This window comes from Manis javanica, chromosome 12 (genome assembly GCF_040802235.1).
Source record: "Manis javanica isolate MJ-LG chromosome 12, MJ_LKY, whole genome shotgun sequence".
Classification (NCBI taxonomy): Eukaryota; Metazoa; Chordata; class Mammalia; order Pholidota; family Manidae; genus Manis; species Manis javanica.
The window spans coordinates 63,614,721-63,628,967 of NC_133167.1; positions in this window are offsets into that span (position 1 = coordinate 63,614,721).

Below are 14,247 nucleotides of genomic sequence, written 5' to 3' on the forward strand. Positions count from 1 at the left end.
TTGTCCCAGCACACTCAGCCCAGCAGCTTGGGAACTTTCAGATGCTCCATCCCCCTGGTTGACAATGCAGCCCCAAGTTCCCTCACCACGATAAGCAGCCTGCTGCTCCTTCCTTCCCACTGGCACCTGCATGTAAACCCACTGTCCCTGCCATTGCTGCAGACCAGCTGGAGGGCAGCCCCTCCTACAGCAACTCCACAGCTTAACACAGAGGCTTCTTCCTGTGTGAGGCTATCTGGCCCTGACAGCAGAGACAGGCAAGGTGACTGGGAAGCACAAAAGGGCTTTGCCCTCTCAGCAAACATCCGCTCCACTAGCCTGCAACCCCAGCCATCACCTAGGTCAGCAGGAGGGCCACCCCACCCATGGCAGTTTAGGGGATTAACCCAGAGGCTACTCCCTATGCACAGTTAACCAGCACAGACAGCAGAGACAGGTGCTGCAACTGGGAAGCACAAAAGGGCTTTGTCCTCCCAAACAACACCTATGCTGCATGCCTGCAACCACTCCTATTGCTCCAGGACTATGAAAGGCAGGACTTCAATCCCAAATCCCTCAAACATTAGAAAGAGGGCTCAGTGAGACTGAAATCACCAATCTTCCTGAAAAAGAATTCAAAATTAAAATCATAAGCATGCTAAAGGGGCTACAGAAAAATATTCAAGAGCTAAGAGATGAATTCAGGAACGAGATAGACACCATAAAAAAATACAGTAACTGAAATGAAACAAACAATGGAGGGATTTAAAAGCAGATTAGATGAAGTACAAGAGATGGTAAATGGAATAGAAATCAGAAAACAGGAATACAGAGAAGCTGAGGCAGAAAGAGGAAAAAAAGATCTCTAACAATGAAAAAATATTGAGAGAACTGTGAACAAACAGAATAATATTTGCATTATAGGGATTATAGGGATACCAGAAGAAGAGGAGAGAGAAAAAGGCATAGAAAGTGTCTTTGAAGAAATAATTGCTGAAAACTTCCCCAGTCAGGGGAAGGAAATAGTCTCTCAGGCCATGGAAGTCCACAGATCTCCCAACACAAGGGATGCAAGGAAGATAACACCAAGGAAGATAACACCAAGACATATAATAATTAAAATGGCAAAGATCAAGGACAAGGACAGAGTATTAAAAGCAGACAGAGAGAGAAAAAAAAGATCACCTACAAAGGAAAACCCATCAAGTTATCATCAGACCTCTCAGCAGAAACCTTACAGGCCAGAAGGGAGTGGCATGATATATTCAATGCAATGAAACAGAAGGGCCTTGAACCAAGAATACTCTATGCAGCAAGATTATGATTTAAATTTGAAGGAGAGATTAAACAATTCCCAGATAAGCAAAAGTTGAGGGATTTTACCTCCCACAAACCATCTCTACAGTGTATTTTAAAGGGACTGCTATAGATGGAAGTATGCCTAAGGCTAAATAGCTGTCACCAGAGAAAATTGAAACCACAGCAAAGAAAATATACCAATTAAATACTAATGAAATGCAAAATTAAGTCAGCTACCCACAAAGTCATTCAAGGAATACACAAAGAGTACAGAATATGACACCTAACATATAAAGAGACAAGGAGGAAGAAAAAGAAGGCAGGGGGTGAAAACATCTTCAGATTGTGTTTATAATAGCATAATAAGTGGGTTAGGGTAGACTGCTAGATTGTAAAGAAGTTGCACTTGAACCTTTGGTAACCACAAATCCAAAGCCTGCGATAGCAATGAGTGCATATCTATCAATAATCACCCTAAATGTAAATGTACTGAATGCAGCAATCAAAAGACATACAGTTACAGAATGGATAAAAAAGCAAAACCCATCTATATGTTGCCTACAGGGCACTCATTTCAGACCCAAAGACATACACAGATCAAAAGTGAAGGGATGGAAAAAGATATTTCATGCAAACAATAGGGACAAAAAAGCAGGAGTTGCAATACTTTTATCAGACAAAATATACTTCAAAACAAAGAAAATAACAAGAGACAAAGAAGGACATTACATAATGATAAAGGGGTCAGCTCAACAAGAAAATAAAACCATTATAAATATTTATGCACCCAATATAGGAGCACCCAAATATGTACAACAAATACCTACAGAATTAGAGGGAAAAATAGAATGGAATGCATTCATTTGAGGAGACTTCAACACCCCACTCACTCCAAAGGACAGCTCAACCAGACAGAAAATAAGTAAAGAGACAGAGGCTCTGAACACCACATCAGAACTGATGGACCTAATGGACATCTACAGAACACTCCACTCAAAAGCAGAAAGATACACATTCTTCTCAAGAGTGTACGGAACATTTTCAAGAATAGATCACATACTAGGCCAAAAAAACACCCTCAGCAAATTAAAAAAGATTGAAATTGTACCAACCAACTTCTCAGAACACAAAGGCATGAAACTAGAAATAAATTGTACAAAGAACACAAAAAGGCTCACAAATACATGGACGCTTAACAACATGCTCTTAATCAATGTATCAATAACCAAATTAAAACAGATATTAAGCAATATATGGAGACAAATGAAAACAACAGCTCAATGCCCCAACTTCTCTGGAATGCAGCAAAGGCAGTTCAAAGAAGAAAGTATATAGCAATTGAAGCCTATTTAAAGAAGGAAGAACAATTCCAAATGAACAGTCTAAAGTCACAATTATTAAAACTGGAAAAAGAAGAACAAATGAGTCCCAAAGTCAGTAGAAGGAGGGACATAATAAAGATCAGAGAAAAAATAAATAAAATTGAGAAGAATAAAACAATAGAAAGAATTAATGAAACCAAGAGCTGGTTCTTTGAGAAAATAAACAAAATAGATAAACCCCTAGCCAGACTTATCATGAAAAAAAAGAGAGCCTACACACATAAATAATCAGAAATGAGAAAGGAAAAATCACTATGGACACTATAGAAATACAAAGAATTATGAGAGAATACTATGAAAAATTATATGCTAACAAACTGGATAACCTAGACAAAATGGACAACTTTCTAGAAAAATACAACCTTTCAAGGCTGACCCAAGAAGAAACAGAAAATCTGAACAGACCAATTTCCAGCAATGAAATTGAATCAGTAATCAAAATACTACCCAAGAACAAAACACCCAGACCAGATGGCTTCACCGTTGAATTTTATGAGACATTTAGAGGAGACATAATACCCATTTTCCTTAAAGTTTTCCAAAAAATAGAAGAGAAGAGAATACTTCCAAACTCATTGTATAAAGCCAGCATCACTCTAATACCAAAACCAGGCAAAGACAACACTAAAAAAGAAAATTACAGATCAATATCCCTGATGAACATAGATGCAAAAATACTTAACAAAATATTAGCAAACCAAATTCAAAAACACATCAAGAGGATCATACATCATAATCAAGTGGGATTCATCCCAGGGATGCAAGGATGGTACAACATTAGAAATCCATCAACATCCTCCACTACATTAATAAAAAGAAGGACAAAAACCACATGATCATCTACATAGATGCTCAAAAAGCATTTGACAAAATTCAACACCCATTCATGACAAAAGTTCTCAACAAAATGGGTATAGAAGGCAAGGACCTCAACATATAAAGGCCATATATGATAAACCCACAGCCAACATCATATTTAACATGAAAAGCTGAAAGCTTTTCCTATAATATTAGGAACAAGACAGGGATGCCCACTGTCCACACTTTTATTCAATATATTACTGGAAGTCCTAGCCATGGCAACCAGACAACACAAAGAAATAAAAGGCATACAGATTGGTAAGGAAGAAGTTAAACTGTCACTGCAGATGACATGATATTGTACATAAAAATCCCTAAAGAATCCACTTCAAAACTACTAGATCTAATACCTGAATTCAGCAAAGTTGTAGGATACAAAATTAATACACAGAAATCTGTTGCATTCCTATACATTAATGAACTAGCAGAAAGAGAAATCAGGAAAACAATTCCATTCACAATTGCATCAAAAAGAATAAAATACCTAGGAATAGACTTCACCAAGGAAGTGAAAGGCCTATACTCTGAAAACTACAAGACACTCTTGAGAGAAATTAAAGAGGACACTAATAAATGGAAATTCATCCCATGCTCTTGGATAGGAAGAATTAATATTTTCAAAATGGCCATCCTGTCTAAAGCAATCTACAAATTCAATGCAATCCCTATTAAAATACCGACATCATTCTTCAACGAACTGGAACAAATAGTTTTAAAATTCATATGGAACCATAGAAGATGCCGAATAGCTAAAGCAATCCTGAGAAGGAAGAATAAAGCAGGGGGGATTACTCTCCCCAACTTCAAGCTCTACTACAAAGCCACAGTAATCAAAACAATTTGGTACTGGCACAAGAACAGACCCATAGACAAATGGAACAAAATAGATCCACACATATATGACCAATTAATATATGATAAAGGAGCCATGGACATACAATGGGGAAATGACAGCCTCTTTAACAGCTGGTGTTGGCAAAACTGGACAGCTACATGTAAGAGAATGAAACTGGATTACTGTCTAACTCCATACACAAAAGAAAACTCGAAATGGCTCAAAGACCTGAATCTGAGTTATGAAGCCATAAAACTCTTAGAAGAAAACATAGGCAAAACTCTCTTGAATAAAAACATGAGCAACTTTTTCATGAACATATGTCCTTGTGCAAGGGAAACCAAAGCAAAAATGAACAAGTGGGACTATATCATTCTAAAAAGCTTCTGTACCACAATGGACATCATCAGTACAACAAAAAGGCATCCTACAGTATGGGAGAATATATTCATAAATGACATATCTGATAAGGGGTTGACATCCAAAATATATAAAGAGCTCACATGCCTCAACAAACAAAAAGAAAATAACCCAATTAAAAAATGGGCAGAGGATCTGAACAGACACTTCTCCGAAGAAGAAATTCAGATGGTCAACAGGCACATGAAAAGATGCTCCACATCACTAATCGTCAGAGAAATGGAAATTAAAACCACAATGAGATTTCACCTCACACCCGTTAGGATGGCCAACATCTGAAAGACCAACAACAACAAATGCTGGTGAGGATGTAGAAAAAGTGGAATCCTCCTACACTGTTGGTGGGAATGTAAACTAGTTCAACCTTTGTATAAGGCAGTATTGGAGGTTCCTCAAAAAACTAAAAATAGAAATACCATTTGACCCAGGTATTCCACTACTAGGAACTTACCCTAAGAATACAGGATCCCAGATCAAAAAGACAGATGCACCCCTATGTTTATCGCAGCACTATTTTCAATAGCCAAGAAATGGAAGCAACTTAAGTGTCCATCAGTTGATGAATGGATAAAGAAGATGTGGTACATATACACAATGGAATTTTATTATTCAGTCATAATAAGAAAACAAATCCTATCATTTGTGATAACAAGGATAGAGCTAGAGGGTATTTTATGCTCTGTGAAATAAGCCAGGCAGAGAAAGACCAGTATCAAATGATTTCATTCATGTGTGGAGTATAAGAACAAAGAAAAAACTGAAGGAACAAAACAGCAGTAGACTCACAGAACCCAAGAATGGACTAACATTTACCAAAAGGAAAGGGTCTGAGGAGGGTGGGTGGGAAGGGAGGGTTAAGAGGATTAAGGGGCATTATGATTTGCACACATAATGTAGGGGGGATACAGGGAAGAATGTATAGCACAGAGAAGACAAGTAATGACTCTATAGCATCTTACTATGTTGATGGACAGTGACTATAATGGGGTATGGAGTATGTGGTAGGGACTTGATAATAGGGGGAATGTAGTAACCACAATGTTACACATGGGAAACCTGAGCATAAGATTGTATATCAATGATACCTTTAAAAAATGCACATAAACATAAATGCTATTATTTAAATAAACAGTAGCATGGCCAGGTAACACTGATAATTAGAAGTAATAGGACTAATTTAACAAATAATATGAGTGAAAAAATATAACAATATTTTAGTTTCTTCTTGTCTTTTGAAATAGCAGTTTATTTTATCTTTTTTACTCTATATTGTATATTTAAATTTTGTAGGCTATTTTTTGTATATTCTTAAGATATGTAAACATAGATATTTAAAAAGTAATTAAGTACAGTAGTGCTAATTAAACAGATATTACATATATTTAATAAAAAATTTTCTCTTTTTTATGATATAGTAGGTTATTTTTAATCTTTCTGTTTCTTCTTCCAGTAACATTTCTTTGAACTGCGTGCTGCCTTTAGGACATCTTTCTTTTCTTTTGTGTAGTGGTAAAACTGAATATAGTCAAATATAAATTCATTTTGACTTGCAGCACTGCTATTATCAAGCCCACATTATTGAAGTTAATAGGCTGAATGGAATTTGCCAGGATTTACATTTGCACTCTGATGAATATGCAGATGAGCAAAGTCTAGTTTATATTTGAACAAGACATCAGAAATCTTTAATGTTTTCTACAGTTTTATTAAAATCTTCACAGAAATCACATTATTTGAAAGTCCACTTTTCAAATTGAACATTTTTTTGTTGTCATAAATTGACTTATTACTTAATGTATTGTAGAAAGCATGATCATCGGTAAGCTTTACACTGTGAGGGGTTATACTGGGTTGAATAGTGTACCCTAAAATTCATGTCCACCTGGAACCTGTGAAGGTGACTTTAGAAGTTAGAAGGTCTTTGTCGATGTAATCAAGTTAAGATGAGGACATATGGGATTAGGGTTGACCCTAAATCCTATGACAGGTGTCCTTATAAGAAGAGGGAAATTTGGACACAGATACATAGGAAAGACGGCAATGGCAACATGGAGGTACAAATTGGAGTGATGAGGCTTCAAGCCAAGGACTGCCAGGATGCCAGAAACTAGGAGAGAGAAATGAAACAGAGTCTTCCTGGAACTTCAGAGGGAGCATGGCCCTGCTGAGACTTCGATTTTAGACTTCTAATCCCCAGAACTGTAGAGGAATACACTTCTGTTTTAAGCCACCTGGTGTATGGTACTTTGTTGCGGCAACCTAATACAGAGGCCAACATACCTGTTCTCAAATTTCCCCACAGAAGTTTCTTAAGTACAGGGAGAGGAAATCCTGGGGCAAAATACCTCTAAAAACTGAAATCAGTCTAAGGGAGAAATAAAGTTTAAAACCCGCTTATTGCTTACAAACTGCAGTCCAGCGCCATCTCTCTTCCCTACCCGGGAAGAAGCCAGCAAGCAAGCCAGTCATTCCCCTTAACTTCTGAGGTTCAAACAGGCCCTCAGTTGCCCAGGTAATTACCCATTGACATGGAGATGAACTTCTCTTCATCCCTGAGGGTATGCAAATGTATTAACACCAGGCGAGATATTCTAGAAATGTTACAATTTTGCCCACAACATTTTAGTTCCAACCTGTGAATCAGTAAATGTGTCTTACTCAGTCCCATAGAGCCATAAAGGGAATGATAAAAAGAGTATTCATTTGTATGGCATGCCCAGACTAATGCTGTGGTTACTATTTTCAACTGAACATTGGTGGCTTTGGGAGACAAACACACTTTTGATTAATTCAGAAGTATTTGCCTGTCTAATCCCAGATTCAGTGGGATTCAGTCTGCCTGTGCGCTTTCACCATCTCCTCCTCTGCCATGCTCAATCCAAAATTACTCCCTGCACATTGTACAGTATACTCTGTTTTGGCTGTTTACCTCCCTAATCTAGTCGTATGTGTTGTTAAAACAACACAGTCATTTGGCCTCCCTTTTTTCAGGGCTATCTGGCTATGCTTGTGATATTGTAGTTGTTTCCATTTTCATGGTTTGAACTTTTAGAAAACATTGCCAAAATATTCAGTTAAAAATTAACGTAGCACACTATTTCTGTATTAGGAAGCTGGTTCCATTTTGGATGTTTGCCAGTATCTTTAAGCCCCATCCCTCTGTCTTGCCTGAGGGTTTCAGGCCCGGGCAAGTTCATTATGGATTCGTGATCCTTTCAAAATGTGCATTGGATCCTGTCATTTCACTGCTCAAAATCCCCTCAAGGTTCCCCATCTATAGTAAAAGCCAGAGTCCTTACTATGGCTCCACGGCCCTATATGATATGCTCCCTTTTAATTCTCTTTCTCTATTTCCCTCTGATTCTCCCTCTTGAGCAATCTGCTCTAGTCACATGAGTTTCCTTGCTGTTGTTCCAACAAAATAAGCATGCTCCTGTCTTAGAGACCTTTGCATAGATGTCCCTGTGTCTCACTCCCTCACTTCCTTAGGACTACCTTCTCAGTAAAGCCTTCTCTGCCCACCGAATCTCGTTTCAGCCCCATACCCTGACTCTTCCTATTTTCCTTCCTTGCTTTATTTTCTTTGCAGTTTTTTTCATTATCCATCATTCTATATGTTTCACGTACTTATCTTGCTTATAGTTTGTTTCTCCACTGAAAAGCTACCGAGGGCAAGGATTTTTCTGTTTTGTTCATTGTTGTATCCCTAGGGCCTAGAGAACAGTGCCTGAAACACAGTTAACTCTCAATAAACATTTATGGTTCAGTGGATTGTCATCATGGTGTATATATTGTATATTTATTTTCAAATTTAGAACCAGCACTTAGAAATATAACAGAAGATAATGATGACTAGAGAACAGATGGTAAATGCTGTCAGCCTTAACGATGAGAAACGATGATGCACAGATTTGGCTGTGGAAGTTGGGAGAAGTGGAAAGAAGGAGAGGGACACCAGTATCTTTGTCTTGCACAGTATCTGAAAGGAAAGGAGTGACACACAGCAGCAATTCACCAGAGAATTCCGCTTTATTAGGGAAAGGTGCTGGGTTATATAGGAAGGGGCATAGGGTGATTGTGGTGTTACTTCTACGGGGCTGGTGGCTGTTGGATAGGTGCTGGAATTGGGAGGGGGGCGAGAGGTGATTGGGCTTCAGGTGGCACCCGCGGGAACCGAGGACCCCGAAGAGAAGCCGGAAGTTTGCCATCTTACTGGTGGGGACCCTTCATTCCCCGCTTTCTCCTCTATGGGGTTGTGGACATTGCTTTCTCTCTGACTGCTTCCTGCTGAACAGGGGCAGAGAAGGGAGTAAGGGCTTGAGGATTGGGAGGAAAGGGTTGATAGGATTCCCCACAGTAAGGATGAGCAGATGTGGACTTCTTCAGGTTGCAAATCAATGAAGGTTCCCTGTAACCATAGGTGGAGGACCTGTTGATTCCAATGGTGCCAAGAGGATATGGGTGTCAGGAGCCAGGCGTCTGCGGCCATTGTTTCCAGGAACAGTTTCCAGTGGAGAGAGGGGTCCATCTCAGCGTGTGGTGAGGAGGTCACATGAGGGTGAGGGATCTTCTGTGGCCAGAAGCTGGTAGTTCCTGAGTAAAAGCTGGTTGAAAGCTTGATTAGAGATTTTTCCGACTTGGGATTTGATGAACTTTATTATACAGGGTAAGAAGAGACAGACGAGAAGAATGACTATTATGGGGCCTGCAATGGGCCAGACCCAGGTAAGGAGGGGGTTTGTTAGTATTGAAGAGAATGGGTTGGAATTGGAAGCAGAGTGGAGACTGGAGGCAAGGTCAGTGAGTTTGGTGATGTCAGTTTCTACAATGCCAGATTCGTTGATGTAATAGCAGCACTCTTCCCAGAGGAAGACGCAGGTGCCGCCCTTCTCGGCTGTAAGCAGATCTAGGACCCGCCGGTTTTGAAGGGTGACTTTAGCTAGCGAAGTGACCTGTCTTTGGAGAGAGGCTAGGGAATTGGCAGTGGATGTCAGGGCTCCCTCAAGTTTGGCGTCAAGATCTCTAACTGCCCATAGAGAGTGACCCAAGGCTCCTCCCGAAAACCCTGCCCCAATGGCTGAGGTGATCAAAGAGATACCGACCATGATGGGAAGGAAAGCAGCCCTTTTTGTGCACGAGGGCAAGGGAGGTTGGAGCTCAAGAAATACTGCCATGCTGTAAAGTGTAAGCTGTGGGATTACGGTGACGAGAATGCAGGGTATATCGCAGTTGAGAGGCACTGAGTTGAAAAGACTGCCATTACACCAAAAGAAGTGTCGCGGTTGCGTAAAAGTCTTAGAGCCGGAGGTAGGGGTGTAGATAGAGAGGCAGTGAAGTGCGCTGGAGGGGGGTGGAGTTGGGCCTACACAGTGGTGGGTGGTGAGATTATCTGCATATTCTGGTTCCCATAGGGGTATGTCTGCCAGGGGGCGGAGGGGTTGTCCTTCTGCATGGAAGGAGTAGTTGGAAATATTAAGGGGCACAGCGGCCAGCAGTCGGCACTGTAGTGATGCGCACAAGAAACAATTGGTGGTGTTGAGGGTGTGGTTGAGAAAGATGGTGGTGTCTTGAATGAGCTGTAACCAAGAGTAGGAGGAATAAGAAGATGAAGAAGCGCCATCAAGAGTTTGGATAATGACTTTTTTGGAATGTCTGATATCTGATGCAACTTGAGAGATCTGGGAGTGAGAGGGAACATACTCTCGAGAGATATGAAGGGTACCATGGGGGGTCAAGGACCCCCCCATAGTAAACTGAGGCTGTGACTCCGGCAGCCCATCAAGAGTCCCAGGGATCTGGGATTGATAAGGAGAATGAGCCATTGGGATATTTCATGAAACGGTTGGAGGAGTAATACTGTGGTACTGGAAGTTACCCATGTAGTGAATGGCGCAAGACTAGTAGGGACATCCCCCGTAGGTGTCTTGCTATCGCTTGCAATAGGCTTGTCTTTGGTCATAGAGGAAGCAGAGGTAGGGAGAATAAAGGTAGCTGTAAGTGAACACTTCGGTGGAGGGAGGAAAGTGGAGGTACAAAGGCTCAGAGGAGCCTTTCAGAGGGCAGTCTGATGTGGCAATGAGGGCAGTAACTTTTGTTTGATGCTGTGTGTAAGTGTCTGACTGAATCGCCATACAAAGGAGGGTGGGGTGGCGGGGAAGACAATAGGAATGAGGAAAAAAAGCGAGAGAGCAGTAAAGGAGGAAAAAGTTATGATTCGGGTATGGATGGCAAATAGCAAAGGGGGTGAACGGGAGATGCGGAGCTTCAAGGGATCAGAGGGATGAGGCATGGTAGAGTCGACAGCGTCTTGGGCTGTATCCAAAGGACTCTGGATTGTGACTGATGGGTCTTGGGTGTCCAGAGAAGGTGGGTCCTGGGTATTTGGTTTCAACCTTGGGATATGAATCCAAGGGGTGACAGAGTTATCAGGCAGTGAGAGCTTGGTGGCCGTGGGGGTGCAGAGAATAACTGGGTGTGGACCTTCCCATTTTGGAGTGAGAGAGGGCCGATCCTCTGGCGGCTTATAAAACACTAGTTGGCCGGGCTGTAAGACAGGAGGATTTCGGGAGGCAGATGGATCAGGAAGGAGCCAATCCTGATATTTCTACAGTTCAGTGCGGAGTAGAGAGAGTAGTGGAAGGGCCATATTGGGAGGAATTGGTCCTTTGTGGGAAGGGAGCCCCGGGGGGTAGAATCGGGTGGCCGTACATGATCTCAAAGGGCGACAAGAAGGAGGGTTCTTTGGGAGGGCTCGAATGCAGAGTAGAGCTAAGGGAAGTAAGCGAACCCAGTCAAGGTGTAGTTCTAGAGATAGTTTGGTCAGGATGTCTTTTAGAGTCCTATTGGCTCTTTCTACTTTTCCCGAAGCTTGTGGTTGATAAGGACAATGTAAATGCCAGAGGAGTGAGAGCGACTTGGAGAGGTTCTGGATAATTTGGGCAGCGAACTCAGGGCCGTTATCTGATTGGAGGGAAGTGGGCATCCCAAACCTAGGAAAGATCTGGGTGAGGAGGATAGAGGCAACTGCAGATGCTCGTGTGTTAGTGGTGGGGAAAGCTTCGACCCATCCTGAAAATGTATCTACTAACACGAGTAGGTATCTGGTACCCCGTACAGGGGGCATGTTAGTGAATTCTATTTGCCAATCTGCAGCGGGGACATTACCCCTTGCTTGATGAGCTGGGAAGGGTCGGGCTTTGAGGGGGGGTATTAGGGTTAGTGCATTGGCAGATGGTGCACTTGCAGGTGATTTGGTTAAGTAGGGTTTTGTCTTCAGGAGAGAGAGGAAAAAAAGATTGTAAAAAATGGATCAAGGATTGGGGGCTGGGATGGAACAGATCATGTAAGAGGCGGAAGAGAGACTCTTTGTCCTGGGAGCAGAGGGTGTCTTGTGATAAGGCTAAAACCGCAAGGGCAGATGGGTTGTTGTCTGGTGTGTCTTCTGATAGGGCAACTGACCGGGCTACTCTGTCGGCTTTGTTGTTACCTCTTGCAATGGGGGAGTCATCTTTTTGATGTGATCTGCAGTGGACTATGCCTAGTCGGTGTGGGAGTTGTGAAGCCTCTAGAAGTTTAGTAATTAAGGCTGAATTAGTTATGGAATTTCCTTTTCTGGTGAGGAGGCCTTGTTCTTTCCATACTGCTGCATGAGACAAGAGAATGTGGAATACGTACTTGGAGTCAGTGTACAATGTGAGAGACTTGTCCCGGGCCAGAGTGCAAGCTCTGGTGGCTGCAATGAGTTTGGCCTGTTGATTGGTTGTACCAAGGGGTAGGGCTCATGCCTCAATGACATCTTCAAGGGACACTACTGCATATCCTGCGTAGTGGGTGCCCTTATGTTTAAAGGAGGACCCATCAGTAAACCAGATGAGGTCGGAGTGTGAGAGGGCTTCTTCGGAGATCGTGGAGTGGCATGGAAGGAAGTTGTGAAGGGCTTCTAGGCAATCATGCGAGGGAGTATGAGGAGAGTAGGGTAGAGGAAGAAGAGTGGCCAGATTCAGGGGCTGGCAGGAGAGGAAAGAAATGTTTGGATTTTGGAGGAAAGAGGATAGTAAGGTCAGAAGTCTGGAGGGAGGGAGAGTATGTAAACTTTTGTAGGTTAAGAGATCTTTTAGGTGATGTGGGGACAGAATGATAAGGGGTGCCCCGAATGTTAGTTTATGAGCTTCTTTCTGAAAGAGCTGTCCAGCGGCTAATGCCCGTAGGCAGGGGGCCCATCTCCAAACTGTGGGGTCTAATTGCTTGGAGAGATAAGCTACTGGGGCAAAGGATGGGCCATAATATTGGCCTAGGACTCCTAGAGCTTGAGTGCACCTCTCATGAATGTATAATGAGAAGGGTTTCGACAAATCAGGGAGATGGAGAGCTGCAGCTTCCACAAGGGCTTGACAGAGCTTAATAAAGGAGTGTCAGGGTGAGGATGATAATGGTTCTTCAGGGGTCCCTTGCTGAGGTTGTAAAGGGGTCTTGCCAACAGGGAGAAGTTAAGGATCCATGCTCTAAAATACCCAGCCAGGCCTAGAAAGGAAAGGATTTCTGTCTTGGTTTTGGGAATGGGCAGGTCAGAGAGGAGTCGTTTTCTGTCTAAGGTAATGGACTTTCTTTGTTGAGACAGAAGGAATCCGAGGTAAGTGACAGAAGGGGAAGAGATTTGAGCTTTGATGGGGGATACCCGGTAACCTCTGGAAGCTAGAAGGTTAAGTAGAGATGCAGTGTCAAGTTGAGACTGTTCCCATGAGGGACTGCAGAGTAGAAGATCATCTACATATTGTAATAAAGTGGACTCGGGGTGATCATGATGAAACTGTTTGAGGTCTTGAGCTAGGACTTGTCCAAAAATATGGGGACTATCTCAGAAGCCTTGTGGCAAAACTGTCCAAGTAAGTTGTTCAGAATGTCTGGTGCATGGGTCCGTCCAGGTGAAGGTGAAAAAATCTTGGGAGGAGGGGTCTAGAGGGATAGAAAAAAATGCGTCCTTGAGATCTAGGACTGAGAAGTGGGATGCCGAGGCAGGGATCTGCGATAAAAGGGTGTATGGATTTGGAACTAAGGGATGGATAGGGACAACGGCCATGTTGGTAAGGCGAAGGTCTTGGACAAGGCGGAAAGATCTGTTGGTTTTTTTAACAGCTAATATGGGGGTATTAAATGGGGAGTGAGTGGGTCTGAGGTAATTTTTGTTCAAGAGATCTTGAATGATGGGTTGGAGGCCTATGAGGGCTGAAGTGGTTAGGGGGTATTGGGCCTGACAGATATACTGAGAGGGGTCACGTAATTTGATAGAGGCAGGGGAACATAGGGCCACGGAGGGGCTTGTAATGTCTGAAACTTTGGGATTTACAGGGTGTATGAGGGCGGAACCAGAGCTTTCATTGGGTAGAGGGGGGTTGTCGGCTATGAGGGCCATCAGAAAGGGAGTACTGGGGGCTGTGGGAGTGGATATAGTTATGGAAACGTGGAGGAGGGAAA